Genomic DNA, 15,013 nt, shown 5'->3' with positions numbered 1-15,013 from the left:
ATGTTGGGTTGTACTCAAGTTCTGCCCGTTAAGCAGGATTTATGGTACTGCTCCCATCTAGTGTGACCTGTCCTCAGTCTTCCCAAAGTGTTAAAGCAGCTGTAGAACAGGGTTTTGCACTGTATGTTTCATTGCTAAAGTACAACCAGTGTTTTGCAAAACACTTCATGCAGTAGTCTGCAATATAGTTCTCCCATTTCTCATTGTTAAAACCTGGAAAATCCTGCATTTTCCTTGTAGTGCAGCTTTGCTATTGCTAAGCTGTGGCATGCTGGGTGTAGTGTACAGATCATAGAATCATAGAATGGTATGGGTTGGAAGGGACCCCAAGGATCATAGAGTTCCAACACCCCTGCCACAGGCAGGGACACACACCTCAGGCCTGGATCTACACAAGGCTGCCCAGGGCCCCATTCAACCGGGCCTCCACCACCTCTCTGGGCAGCCTGTTCCAGCACCTCACCACTCCCTCTGTAAAAAACTACCCCCTAATATCTAATCTAAACCTTCCTTCCTTTAGCTTTAATCCATTCCCCCTTGTCCTGCCAGTGTCTACCCTTTTAAAAAGTTGATTCCCCTCCTGTTTCTTTGTAGGGCAGGTGCTCCAGGCCTCTAATCATCTTCATGGCCCTCCTCTGAACCCTCTCCAACAGTTCCACATCTTTGCAGTGTTGAACCTCATTAGGTTCACCTGGGCCCACCTTTCCAGCCTGTCAAGATCCCACTGCATGGCTTCCTTTCCTTCTGTTGTGTCAACCACACCACTCAGCTTGGTGTCATCCACAAACTTGCTGAGGGTGCACTCAATTCCATCATCAATGTCACTGATAAAGATGTTTAAAGAGTACCAGACCCCTGGGGGACCCCACTTGTCACCGGCCCCTACCTGCACATAGACCCATTGACCACCACCCTTTGTCTATGTTCTTTCAACCAGTTCCTTATCCACTGGATGGTCCACCCATCAAATCCACATCTCTCCAATTTAGAGGTAAGGATGTGTGGGGGACTGTAGTGATCTACAGATCGCAGTAGTGATGTGATTTAGCATACTTCATGACTTCATAGAAACTACAGATTTACATTTCTAAGATTTGAGAGCACTTTGTCTTTAAATTTAAAACTGGCTAGCTTTCTGGAATAGCTTGTTACAACTTTTTTGTTTTCTTTTTTTTTTTTTTTTTTTTTTTTTAATGGGAACTTGAATGTGATCCGTGCCAGGAAGAGCGCTGAGTACTTTCTAGTTGTGCATGTCCCTTTCTCAGGACTGGGGTTGCTATAACAAAGTTTCAAGATGTGCTCTGGAGCCCAACCTCTGTGGTTTTAGTTCCTCCAGGTGCCAAGTCTAGAAGGAAGGGCCTTCCTTCCAACTAGACTTAGATGCTCCCTGAGAATTGCAGGCTGGTGACTATCTGCAGTAGTTCATCTACTCAATTGTATGCTCTAGGTCTGCCCAGAATTTTGTCACAGCCAAGGTGTGGAGTTCTGGTACGTATATTTTTATAGTATTAGTTTCTGGATTGAGTGGGTGTCCGAAATTTTGATTGGGGAGGAGATTGGGAGCCCATCTAGGAGATAAAGACCATTTAAGATGCTAGCTCTGGCAGGCAAGGACAAGAGACAATACAGGACATGGAACTGCTGATTGGTCAGCAACCCCCATCTTCCAGCACTACCACATTGTTCTACCTCCTCATCTTCATTGTCTGGGACCTTGTTAGTAAACTAGAAGTTCCTGGCTAGGCATATGTGAGAGATTCTGGCTCTTAATATACAGGTGAAGTAACTCACATAATTCTTAAGAATTCCTGCTGGTAAGAAAACATCTCATAGCTTGATTACCCTACTGTAGAATGTATTCATGACGTGGAAAAAACCAAAAAGATTAAGCTTTCTTGACATCTTATTTCTGCATCTGATTGTGGACTTCCCCCACTATCCTAACTCCCATTCTCTATTCATCAGCGGAGGAGGTGAGCTATCTGCAGTGGCTCATTACATGCTTTCAGAGAGCAAATATAGCATGGGGTTTCACTTAACAATACTTGCATGAATATTGTTTGTGCATGTGAGGCATGACCTGTACAATTTTGCAGTCTGTCTACTTCTGTCCCTGGGATTCTCTCTGTTTATTTTTCCAGTCATGGAAAACTACTTGTGTGATCACTAGAAAAAGTCTTTTCACATGTGTGGTAGTTTAGCCCATTACTGCACAGTTTGTTTATGAAGTAGTGTGGAGTTTTGCACAATTGGTGCAAATTGTGATTTTAGAGTTAGGGACCAGCCCACATGTAGTTATATCTTCTGCATTATATCTGGGACAGGAAATAAAGGGCCTGTAATCACACCATGTAAAACACAACATTTTGACTAAGACAATATTTCACAGTATTGCAGGAGTAGGCTACGAGTGTAATTCTAACAGTCTGTCTCAGAGAATGTTCTACTGAAATATTCTACTTATTAATTAGTTGTGGAACGACAAATACAAGCATATTTCTAATGCAAAAAGAATTCCAGCTAGTTTTAGGGTAATTTTTGCAGCCTATAGTAAAAATGTTATCTTTTGTAGCATGTCATCAATTTAGTCCTGGTTCTCTCCAGGGAGTAGAGTCACAGGAGATTTCTCTATTGCAAAAATGTTGCTGCTGGTTTTAAATAATGATTTCAGATTCCAGACTTGAATATCTAATTCTTAACCTGTGTTCCAGTGAGACCAACCTGGAAATAATGCAAAGGGAACGCATAAATGAAAGATCAAATACTTCGCAGTAGAGATAAACTAGTGCTTACTTTCTTTCCTTGCATGCTGATTTCAGACGTGTTTCTGCAGTGATCAGCCTACAATCCATGAAACTGCATTGTTGACTTGGGCTAATGGTGTCTTCTCCATTGTCCTTAGTTTTTCTGCTCTACTGTCCGGATAGCCTACCAAATAATGATTCTTCCCAAGGGATAGAATCATGTGAATTAATTCAGCCTAAGTAAACAGGTAGCAAATCTCAGGATCAGTCTGCTTTCTGGGTTACATCTGAAAAATCAAGCACTTTACTCTGTATGTCCAAATCCTTGGAAAATTACATGGGGCCATTTGTGTGTGTATGTGTTTTCCCTCCTCAGACACATCTGAGTGGGGACATTAAACCAATCAGGAGTGGACCGGATTCTGATCTTTCATTCCTTACCTCACTGAAGATACTGGCAAGACTTTTGGGGTGAAATTAGAGTCCTGACTAAGAGGAACATGAACTTCGAAGACCTCAAGGACCTGGAGGGACCAAGTGGCACCAAGTAATGTTCCACTGGCAGTTCCTGGAGCAGGAATCCTGGGAAAGAGAGATGGACAGAAAGCTTATATTGGAGCCTTTTGGCTCCATGCCCTTCCCATTGCCAAAGCAGCAACCACTGAACCAACCTCTATTAATTATGGGGGAAGGAGGTCACCCTGAGTGCTCCCCCTTCTCTTCCCCTCCCCTCAGATGAGCAAGAGGAGAACAGCTTGACCTGCAGAAGGCAAGAGCAGAAGAATGTGTTTCCACCTCTGTCTAGTGCCTTTGGATGACATAGGTCAGGAAGTGCAGTGCAAAGAATGAGTATGGTGAAACCTGCTAAAGAAGGATGCTGATAAGGACCTTCTTTGTGGACGCCTAGGTCCCTACTTACTTAAATTCATGTTATTGATTTGCTCTGCCGAGGGAGAAGCATGTTTGCCTTCATTTCCTCCAAAATATATTTCCTAGTCTCCTGAGGAAATATCTTTGGCCTCTATTGGCCCTATCTTTACTGTTTTCCCCGTTGCATGCTGGCATGTAATATGTTTGGGACTCTAGGTTTCATTACTGCTTGTAGGTCAAGACTGGCCACGTTTTGCAGTGTTTCGGAAGGAATAAATATATTTAGTATGTTAAAAGTGTATTATCTTTCTTGCGCAGCTTTTTTGGCTTTCTTAATGTTTTTGAGCACTTCATCTCTCTTATTGGCCGGTCTTTTGTGCAGGCAGTGGGTATTTCACCATAGATGTTAGGCTTAGATGCACAGTGCACCATCTGCCTTGTAAGTATATCAGCCTTGTGGACTGCTCTTTCTCCTATATGACTGAAAGCAGTGTATCCCAAATTCTGAGCTGAGAGAAGCGGCCCTTAAGGATCGGTATTGACAGATACAAAACATGCACCAGGCTACCTCGGTGTCCATGACATGTGAAAGAGTGGTGGTCAAGTAATCCGATAGTTTGCTTTGAATGTTTGCTTTGTAATGACCCAGTGTGAGCTAAAAGTCTAGTGGGATGGATTTACAGGAGCCAGTCAACTGGCAACTGGGCATATGCAAAGTGACCAGACTGGGCATCCTGACTGAGGTATGTTTCTCTCTGTAAGCAGGATGAGGATTTTCACCTCTCTGTGCAAGAGCTGGACACTTGAATCTAATAGTTTAGCACTGAGACAACCCAAATTAATGCAGATCTCCATAATTTGCTTCTACCTTCCACTGCTTCCTTAAACTTTCTTAGTTAACTGTTTTGTAGTGCTGGTTAATCTGGTTAGTGTCTGTATGCTTTCCTGACTGCTCCTGTTACAGTCATCTAGAAACAGAGCAGGAACAGTTTATAAGCTCTGTGACACACAAAAAAGTGATTGTTTTGTCTTGTTGGGTTTTTTTTAAGGTCCTCTTGTACTGTCAGGAATTTCATGTAAGACCAAACATGGCTGTGGGAATGGATGGCCTAGGCTGGGTAGTGCTCTATATATTCAGTTTAACACCTCACCATGTTGTATTTAGGCTTCTAACCTATCTGAACTCCAAAATGAAGGCTTCTGTTGATTTTATTAATTGTCTAGAAGTAAACACTCCTTAAATGCAGATGATTAGGCTCACACTGTTTTAAGATGCCTACGTCTGTGGCTTAAACATTCAGTTATTCTTCTTCTTTCCTAAGTTATCCAGAATGGAAACAAGACGTGATGTTTCTACTAAATGAGATAGCAACTAGAAATTAAGGGATGCAAGCCAGTTCACTTGAATTCTGTTTCTAGGTTGAAAAACTAGCTGTGGACGAATAATTTCTCCGGAACGTTTGACTGCTCTGTAATAAAGCTATATTACAAAAAATGCAAGCCTATGTGTAACAGTAAGTGTGATGATATCAAATGCTTGCATTTCACAAAATGCTCAGATGTCAGACCAGGAGTTCAGGAGTCATCCAGTGGAAGCAATTGTTGTAGTGGTTTGAGGGGTAAATGAAACATCTGATGAAGAGGAGAATGACAGGGTGTGTGTATGATCTCTAACAAACAGGCTACCCTCCCTGATTTTACCAAGTGCCTGATTAAAACACAACATTGTTGCCCTCTCCAGGAGGTGACCTGCTCTCATAAAGACTCTCCAAAACAGGATTCAGTAGTTCAGAGGAAGTGGCTGGGATGACAGTGGCTGTACACCAAATATTTCCAGATAAGAAAGAAAGAATCCTCTGCTTATGCTTCTAGAAACACATGTGATAGAGCCACATTTGTTTTGCAAAATCTTTTTGTCTGCTATACTTAAGATTTGAGAAGCATAGGTGATAGGCTGATGATTTCTCTAAACCTATTATAGTTACTAGAGAAATGGGGAAGGAAGCTAGCATGCAAACTGATGGGTAGAGAATGGGAAGGGGATGGGTGTTTCAGCAGCATAAATAAATAATTCTGTACACATTGCAGAAGGAATTACAGAAGACTGCAAAGAATGAATGTGTTCATATGTTTATAGGGATAGCATGGATCTCAATGGTTACTTTTCTGAACACAGTGCCCATCATGCTTTATAAATTGGATAGTTTGGATATTGCAATTACAGAAACAGTGCTGCTTGAACAAAGCAGTATGTTCCTGAAAAGGTGCGCAATCAGGTAACTAACCTGCATTGAGCTTTTTGACTACTAAGGCTAAGCTCTTAGTATAGTAGTTGATTAAAGTCAGCTTGAATCGATTCACAGTGCAGAGATGATTATAAACATCGTAAGTTCTCTTTAGTCTCATAGCAGGCAAAACTATTGCAATATCTGTGGTTGAAATTATATCATCTGGCATGATCTCAGACCCTGTTTGCACTTGTGTTTCACTTTGTTAAATGGAAGGGTTTAGATGGAAGCATTTCTAGTTGAGCATCAGCCTAAAGCTAAAATTATGGAAGACTTAAATCAGTTTCATTCTATTTCTGCGAATGAGGCTAAAAGAACTGTAAGATTTTGGGGGATTGAAAAAACTAAGATTTTGAGATTAGGAAGTCATTACGATCTGTGGAAAGGAAAATTCAACATTTGTAGTGAAAAGTTTCTGGAGTAGGAGCAAGTTGAGATGGTAAGAGATACTAGGGATTATGTGGATGCTAAGAGAATTGGTTGGAAGAAACAGTGAAATTGTTACAGGAATTATGTGAAAAGGGGTTGTTGAACAAGATGACAAGGGTCAGAAAGTGGAGACAATTTACCAAAAGGACAGAGGTAGGTGTCTCAGTCTCTGCATCACCCTTCTGTGAGATATCAACAGTGGCCCTGCTTAAAATTGCCTGTATCATAGCAACAGCAACAGAGACATGGTACTGTGAGATGTGCAGAGACCAGTGTTCTATGAGAGCTCCTGTACCCTCCATTCCTCTGAGAACACGTACAGGCACAGGCATAACACAGTGCTGTTTAACAGCTGTACACCTCCCCTACCTGTAGTTTAAGCCGTGTGATCTTTTCATAAATCCATTTATCAGCCCCCATCTGCCTGCATCATGTAAAGCCCTGTGGAAGTGATCTGATCCACTATAAACTCTTATGGTATTACCTTGGTCTCTTTCACCTTTTACCTCTCTATGTACTTGTGCAACGTTATCCTTCTTGGATTCTTTATTCTTGCCATAAAAATCCTACTGGATCCTAGAGCTGTAGCTGAACTCTCTCTGGGGTCTCAGCTTGCAACCTTGGGAAAAGCTGCTGACTTGATACAGTCTCCAGTAGAAGCATGCTAGGTTATTCACCCGGGCAGTTCCCCTTTTGTTAAAGATACTGGAAGTACAAATGCTTTCCAGTGGTCTCTGTTGATGTTTTCAGGTAGTTTCTGTATCTTCTGCCTCCTTATTGTCTCACAGGTATATACATGGCAAATATACATCACTGAGAATAATGTGAAATTCATGATGTGAAATTCAACATAATTTTAGGTTTTGCATACTCCATTCTGAATGACAGCAATTTGATACAGACACTGCAAAACTTTCACTGTGGTTTCTTGCTGGAGCCAAAGTTTTGCGGACTCAACTCGGATCAATGTGATCAATGCTGAGCTCGTTTATTTAAACACACACATATTATAGAATGGCATAGGTTGGAAGGGACCCCAAGGATCATAGAGCTCCAACCCCCCTGCCATAGGCAGGGCCACCAACCTCCAGGCCTGGATCTACACAAGGTTGCCCAGGGCCCCATACAACCTGGCCTTGAACACCTCGGGGGATACGGCATCCACCATCTCTCTGGGCAGCCTGTTCCAGCACCTCACCACTCCCTCTGTAAAAAACTACCCCCTAATATCTAATCTAAATCTTCCTTCCTTTAGCTTTAATCCATTCCCCCTTGTCCTGCCATTATCTACCCTTTTAAAAAGTTGATTCCCCTCCTGTTTCTCTGCTCCCTTCAGGTACTGGAAGGCTGCAGTGAGGTCCCCCTGCAGCCTGCAATTTCCAGGCTGAACAAGCCCAGCTCCCCCAGCCTCTCTTCATAGGGGAGCTGCTCCAGCCCTCTAATCATCTTTGTGGCCCTCCTCTGAACCCTCTCCAACAGTTCCACATCTTTCTTGTGTTGCAGGACCCAGACCATATTGGTTTCTATATCAGTACACAAGTTACATTACATTGCTATTGGTTAGATGCTGTGTTCACCTGCCTTACTTGTGTCTCACTATTGCTAATAATTTGTTAAGGCTACATAGTCACTTGTTCCTTTTTAAGGCAGTTGTTAACATTCTTGCAGTCTCTTATCTCATGGATTGTTTCTTACAAGCTCCTGTTCTCATAGACATCTGCTCTCCTGTTACTGCATACCTACATGTCTCTGCTAGCTTCCTCTGGAATGATTATATGGGGGTCAGCAATAAATCTGGATGGGCCACAAACCCACTCCTCTCAAAATACATTGCTACAGTTTCTCAGTACCTCAGCATGGTAGCAACTGCACCCTGCAGGAAAAGTTATTTTTTACTGTACCAGATCTACTCTTAAATATTCAGAGCAGAGATTCTGGTTTTTTTTGGGGAGATGTGTATGTAAAGGTACACCAACAAACATGCAAGTTTGTACATGGACTTCTAACTTATGCCAGGAGAGCCATGGTTAGAAGGGGTAAACATACTTTTCTGAGTAGTTGAAATCAACTCACCTCATCAGGAACTGTAGAGATGTAGTCTTGTGTGCCACCATTGACTGCAGTAAGAAAGCTTGATTTCAGCATCTGCAGCATTTAGAATCTGTTTGTGGTAATAGATGAAGGGTCAGCAAGGAAATAAAATGGGGGGGCTGCTCATGTGTGTGCACAAAGTGAAATCTTGTTCTTGAACTAGATAAAGATAAGATTAAGAGCAATTTATTGTGCTAAAATTTTAGGAAAAAAACCCCAAACAACAGGGATGATGTAGTGGTTTTTGCAAATACTAAGAAGTTTCCTACTATCTACTATAGCCAGTCTTGATAGAAGACTAATTACTGGAAGATCAAGTATGGCAATGCATGTTAATACTCCAGTCTTATTCAACATATTCATCAATGACATGGGTGGGGGGACAGTGTACCCTCAGCAAGTTTGCTGATGTTACAAAACTGGTAGGAGTGGTTGACACACCAAAAGACTGCACTGACATTCAGTAAGACCTGGACAGGCTGGAGAGTTGGATAGAGAGGAACCAAATTAAATTCAACAAGGACAAGTTTAGGCTTCTGCACTTAGAGAGGAATAACCTAGGTTGAGGGTTGACAGGTTGGAACCTGTGCTGCAGAGCAGGACCTGGGAGTCCTGGTTGACAACAAGTTATCTATGAGTCAGCGGTGTGCCATTGTGGCCAAGGTGCCCAATGGTATCCTCCCTCTCTACTCTGCCCTGGTGATGCCACATCTGGAGTGTTGCATCCAGTTCTGGGCTCCCCAATTCAAGTAAGGCAAGGAAGAACTAGTGAGAGTCCAGTGGAGGGCTGCAACGATGATGAGGGGACTGGAGCATCTCTCTTATGGGGAAAGGCTGAGGGAGCTGGGTCTCTTTAGCCTGGAGAAGAGTGAGAGGGGATCTGATAAACACTTAAAGGCTGGATGTCAAGAGGATGAACCCACACTCTTTTCAGTGGTGCCCAGTGACAGGAAAAGGGGCAATAGGCACAAACTGGAACACAGGAAGTTCCACATGAACATGAGGAAAACCTTGTTCACTTTGAGGGTGACATAGCACTGGTACAGGCTGCATAGAGAGGAGGTGGAGTTGTCTTCTCTGGAGATACTCAGAAGCCACCTAGATACGCTCTGGCACAATTGGCTTTAGGTGAACCTGTTTTATCAGGGAGGGTTGGCCTAGGTAGTTGTACTCAGCTTACCTGGGCTGGATGCTTGGGGAGGTTAATTCTGGCCTGGCCAGAACCAGGACTTTATCCACCCTGTTGTAGTTTTGCGTGGCTGGGTTCTGGTGGAGAAGGAAGGACTGTATGTATGGCTTCTTCAAGAAGCAGCTAGAAGCTCTCTGCAGGCCTGACAGATAAACACCAGCTGGCTCAAGGCTGGAGTTGTTGTTGACCAGGGCCAAACCCATCAGCGACGGTCACAGTGCCTCTGAGAATTGCATTTAGGAGAAAAAAACCCCACAAGCAGCTGAATTTTGCTCCAGAGATGGAGGTGAGAAGGTGTAAAAAACTGTGCAGGCACCAAGACCATCGAAGGGGGGGAATGAGGTGCCCAACATGGTGCCAGAGAGAAAGGTGCCCTTGCAGCCCATGGAGAAACCCATGGTGGAGTGGAGACTGGGTGTCCCCCTGCAGCCCATGGAGAAGGATGAGACCCCACCTCTGCCCCGCCATGGAGAGGCCCCGTGATGGAGCAGGAGGAGATATACAGGAGGTGCTGTGACCCATGTTGGAGCAAGACTCTGCCAGCACTTGGCAGCCCGTGGAGAGAGGAGAGACACACAGAGATGAAAGAGAGATCCACGCTGGAGCAGGTTTGCTGGGGGTGGGAGCTTGTGACTCTTGAGAGATCGAGAGACATTCTATGATTTATGACTGCACCCCACAGCAGTGACCCACACCGGGGCAGCTGGTGAAGAGCTGAAGCCCTGCGAGAAAAGACTCACATTGGAGAAGTTTGTGGAGGACGGTCTCCTGTGGGTGGGACCCCACACTGGAACAGGGGAAGAGTGTGAGGAACACCTCCTCCCTCCCCCTCCCTTGGCTAAGAAGGAAAACAACTCATGAGAAAGAACACACACACCCGTTCCCCCCCGCCATATCCCCCATTCCCTGCCCCAATCTGGGGGAAGAAGGGAACGAAATCATGACTAAAGTGAAGTCTGCTAAGAAAGGAGTGGTGGCAGGAGGTGCTTTAAGATCTGGTCGCACTTCTCATTACTTGACTCTGGTGTCACTGGGTGTGCAGGGCAGTGTAATACATTAGTTTTCTTTCCTTTACTCTGTGTTGAGTCTGTTTTGCCCGTGACGCTAACTGCAGAATGATCGATCTCTCTCCCTGTCCTTATCTTGATTCCTGAGCCTCTCAATATATGTTTTCTCACCTGTCCAACTGAAAAGGGGAGTGATAGAGCAGCTTTGGTGGGTGTCTGGCCTCCAGCCAGGGCTAAACCACCACACACCCTCTTTTCCACACCATCTACATTGTGCCGAGATCTTTCATTTTCAGAGTATTTGGGAGTGTCATAAGATCATTTATCTATTATTTAGACCATCTGCCAAAAGCAGTCCCACAAATGGGTTTTTCTCTGCCTGAAGCAGGACTGACCCAGAATGTCTTTCCCAACAGGTTTTTCATGCGCAGTACAGGGACTTTATCCCCCCTCTACAGTACATAGGAGTTTTGATTGGGCAAGGCCAGCTTGATTGGTAGATGCCCTGGACTTAACTAGCAATGTGGCTTTGGCTAAATGCATATCCCAGTTTTTATAGGGTTCCACTACCCATTCCTTTTAGTGTAGTTTTTAACAGCCCATTGTACCTCTCAATTTTCCCAGAGGCTGGTGCATGGTACAATATACGATGTATGCATTCGATGCCATGTTCTTTGGCCCAAGTGTCTATGAAATTATTATGGAAATGGGTTCCATTGTCCGACTTGATTCTTTCTGAAGTTCCATGTCACCCGAGGACTTGCTTCTCAAGGCCCAGGATGGTGTTCTGGGCATTGGAACAGGGCGCAGGATAAGTTTCTAGCCAGTCAGTGGTTGCTTCTACCATCGTGAGCACATACCACCTGCCTTGGCCGGGCCAGAACCAGGACAGTGGTCTCCAGAGGCCCCTTCCAACCCCTATCATTCTGTGATAAGGTGTTTGTGTAATTTGGGTTTAATCTAAGCAACAGGGAAAAACCATAGATAGTCAAGCATACTAAACTGAAGAAATGCTACAGTTAAACTAAACTGAAAACAAAGAAAACACCTTGGGGGACAGAGAGGCATCTAGGTGTTTTTTTTTCCCCTTCAGTGAGTTCTCCAATAACAGCCACAATTAATGTAGTGTGTAAAATCAGGCAGAACTGATTTTTTTATGAAGACGTTTTGGGTGCCCACTTTAAGTCTGGATCTAGAATTCCTAACCCTTGTACATGTTCCTGGATTCTCCAATTTGGCATTCAAATTGTGAGATAAAAGAACAGACAAGAAAAAAATAATTGGCAGCAGGCTGTGGCGATTACGCTGCCAGAGCTAGATAGACATAGAGAACTGTCACTGCCAAAACTGTTTTTCTAAGCTGCCTTTAAAGCATTAACATATCTTATCATTTATATGAATAGTGCATATCACATGAGGCAGAGGTGACTTTCCCTCTAGCCTCATGGCTGCGATATAAATTCAGCTTTAACTCTCCTTAAATTTTTCTTCTAAGTTAGTGCATCTGCATAGTTGTTTTAGATGTGGTTTTATTCAGTTACTTGGTCTATTAATCTTTACCAACAAATGGGCATAATAATTACATTTCAGAGTACCGTAGCTGGGATATATACAAAATGGAGAAAAACCCAGCTATTGCAAATAGATGTTTACAGCCACAATTAAGTAACAATGGCAATGATTTGCCAATTTTGTTTTTAAAATTCAAGAGTTTTAAATTGCGTCATGAAACTGGGAAAATGGATAGTCTACCTTTGAAAAACTGCCAGAACACCATTGTATCTCACCTGTTACCTAGAAAATACTGGTAGGATCATGTATAGTTCAAAAAGAAAAAATGTTCATGTGAGGATCTTGGCCTGCCGTCTTATTGCAGGAATCCCTCATTATCTGAATTTTACAGCTTTCTTAACTTTCCTAATTGAATGATGGATAGGCATGCCATCAAAGTAATTAATTTGCTCCTTCTGTCCCCTTAGCATATTCCACACTGATACCAACTCTTTAATTGAAATTCTTTTAATTTTCCTCTGATTCCAATAAGTTGCAATACAAATTTACTGTTGCAATACAGCTATGCATAAACTCCCAGAAACTATACAAATTCAACAAGAACAAGTGCAAAGCCCTGCACATGGGTTGGGACAGTGCTTTTTATGAGTACAGGCTGGGGGATAATGTGATAGAGAGCCGCCCTATGGAAAAAGACTTGGGGGTACTGATAGATGAAAAGCTGGATATGTGCCAGCAATGTGCTCTTGCAGCCCGGAAGCTAGTCGCGTCCTGGGTTGCATCAAAAGCCAGCAGATCTAGAGGGGTGATTCTCCCCCTCTGCTCTGATGAGACCCCACCTGGAATACAGTGTCCAGCTCTGAAACTCTCAGCACAAGGACATGGACCTCCTGGAGCAGGTCCAGAGGAGAACCATGAGGATGAGCAGAGCACCTCTTCTACAAAGAGAAGCTGAAAGAGTTGGGCTTGTTCAGTCTGGAGAAGAGAAGGGTCGGGGAGACCTTATAGTGGCCTTCTAGTGCCTGTAAAGGACCTACAGGAAGCACTGTTTGTAAGGTCATGTAGTGACAGGACAAGTGGCTGTGGTTTTAAACTAGAGCCGGGTAGGTTTAGACTAGACATTAGGAAGTTCTTCTGTATGAGGGTGGTGAGTCACTGGAACAGGTTGCACAGAAATTTGGTGGAGGCCCTATCCCTGGCAGTGTTCAAGGCCAGGTTGGATGGGTCTTTCAGCAACCTGATCTAGTTAAAGGTGTCCCTGCTTACTGCAGTGAGGTTAGACTATTTCACCCCTGTTTTTGCTATGGTGTTGAAGTGATGATAGGAAAATTCCTTAAACCCTGAGAGGAGGTGTGGCAATCTTTAAGGGAGGGAGCAGAAGAGAGGAGGAAGAAAAACACGGAGAGTCTAAGATAAGGCTCTGCTTCACAAAGTGTATTCTTAAGGATAAGGCATTTGGATTGCACAGATGTATTCAGAATGGCATTTCTTAGCTTAACTGCATGACACTGTCACCTACTGCAATCTGCTGTATTGTTTAAACTGTCTTTTGTGTAAACTGATAACAGAAATGGAAAAAGGGACTGTGGGAAACATTTGGGAACTTGCAGAATGCCTCCATTACTCATTAAATACCTATAGATACAGCTTCTTTAGCAAAGAAGCTATGGTTAGAACAGATGTGGCATTGAAATATGATCTGGAATGAGTGGCAAATGACTTTTTTAATTAGTAGTCATCTTCTTTGTTTTTTCAAACAGGCATGAAAAATAGGTCAAGGTAATATTAAGTCACATTGGGTTTAGACACATTCCTTTCACTCTTGTTTACAAATGAACTACAGATCTGTGAAAGTTTGGGGTAAAGCTCTTGTGTGCAGCTCTTGGCATAGCCTCTTGATTATTTCTTTGTTGTTCTGTGCTTGATTCCCTTCTAGGAAGTAGGTTGCTTCCTTCCAGCAGTGTTGCTGGCTCCACTGGAAAAGGAAAAGGCAGCAAAGCAGATGCTCAGCACTGTAATCCAGTAAGTGCTTTAATAAAATGTTTTCTTCTCACTTGCCTAGAGATGCAGAGTCCTATCTGTCCTAGAGACAGACTTCATTTAGGAGGCTGAGAGTTGAAAGGGCAAGAAGGTGCTTTCAGGAGAACTGCCTTGTTCTGCAGGTCTCCATTCTATGTCACATATGAGGTCACCACTGGAGGACTGTCTCAGTGCACGCTGGCAGAGGAGCACAGGTAGTGGACATAAAGCGCCCTCGGCCCATGGTTCAAGATGGAGGCAGGCCCCAGGGCCATACCTGTTCTCATGGAAAGAATGCAGGAAGTACCGTATGGTTTCACAGTACAGTTAATCCTATACCTTCTTCCCCCACTGATCTTCTGTGGCCAGCTCTGGCCTGTTTGATCCAAGTTCCTGGTTGCCTGCTCCTTCTCGGAGAACAGCATTTTCCATTGAGACATCTCTCTCTGCCCTAACCTATGCTGTTTCATTCTCTTTTTCTTTCATCGTTCAGTTTCATTTGTTCAGCTTTGTTCAGATTTCTCTGCACTTACCCTCTGCTTCCTTTCATTGTTCTACTGAACCACTCTGGTTTGCTTATTTTGTGAACTTTTTGCCTAACTTTGTGCTTGCTTGTTTGCTTTCAGCCTAGGATTGATGTAACCTACTTCTCTATGTGAGTTTCACAGCTTTTCCAGACATGGCAACAGGGAATGGACCTCTTGGTGAGGTCTGTAAAAAAGGGGAACAAACCTCCAAGTTTGTTCCCTAGAGTTCATAGTCCAGTCTTTCTTGCATCACTGAGAGTCTCTCTGCTCAAAGTCCCCACTATCTTTTCTGGCTTGACAGCTAAGCAGCATGCTTCCTTGTAAATGATGTGAATGT

Source organism: Gallinula chloropus (assembly GCF_964237585.1).
Source record: "Gallinula chloropus genome assembly, chromosome: 1".
NCBI lineage: Eukaryota > Metazoa > Chordata > Aves > Gruiformes > Rallidae > Gallinula > Gallinula chloropus.
This window is presented reverse-complemented; position numbering follows the sequence as displayed.